This window comes from Brassica oleracea, chromosome C5 (assembly GCF_000695525.1).
Source record: "Brassica oleracea var. oleracea cultivar TO1000 chromosome C5, BOL, whole genome shotgun sequence".
Classification (NCBI taxonomy): domain Eukaryota; kingdom Viridiplantae; phylum Streptophyta; class Magnoliopsida; order Brassicales; family Brassicaceae; genus Brassica; species Brassica oleracea.
The window spans coordinates 35,926,438-35,927,241 of NC_027752.1; positions in this window are offsets into that span (position 1 = coordinate 35,926,438).

Below are 804 nucleotides of genomic sequence, written 5' to 3' on the forward strand. Positions count from 1 at the left end.
TTTTTTTACCAGCTTATTGCTATCTCCCCCTAATGTTGGATGTTCGGATTCATCAAAGTGACAATCCACATACCTGGCCTTAAATAAATCACCCGTAGTTGGCCCAAGGTATTTTATAATCGTAGGAGAATCATATCCAACATATATCCCCATCCTCCTTTGAGGTCCCATCTTTGTTCTCTGTGGTGGAGCAATTGGTACATAGACGACACAGCCAAATGTCTTAAGATGGGATATGATTGGCTCATGACCCGTAAGCAATTGTGATGGGGAATATTTATGTTCACTAGACGGTCTGATACGAATCAGTTCGGCCGCGTGCAAGACCTTGTGTCCCCAAGTTGTGGCCGAAAGCTTAGACCTCATACGCAATAGTCTAGCTATTAGCTGAATTCGTTTTATGAATGATTCGGCCAAGCCGTTCTGTGTATGTACATGTGCCACAGAGTGTTCCACACATATAAGCAGAAAAAAAAAATTAAACACCAACGTGAGTTGAACTTTGGTTATAAAGTTCTATACACCACACACTAATTAACTCCTCTAGCTACAGAAACCATAATTACAAAAATCAGAGTCTCAGAGCTGAGCATAGTCTAATTTAAGAGACTTAAGTGCGGAACATCATCCTCTACAACAAGCTTCAACTTTTCTCAATACATTTGTTCTAATTCAAGTTGTAACTGGGGACATTTAAGCTACTACAAAAAAAAAACAGAGTCTCATAGATCCAGATTTATAATTCAGAATAAATTTACTAATTATAGTTTTTTTTAAAGCTCAATAGGCTTCTCTTAGAGCTGA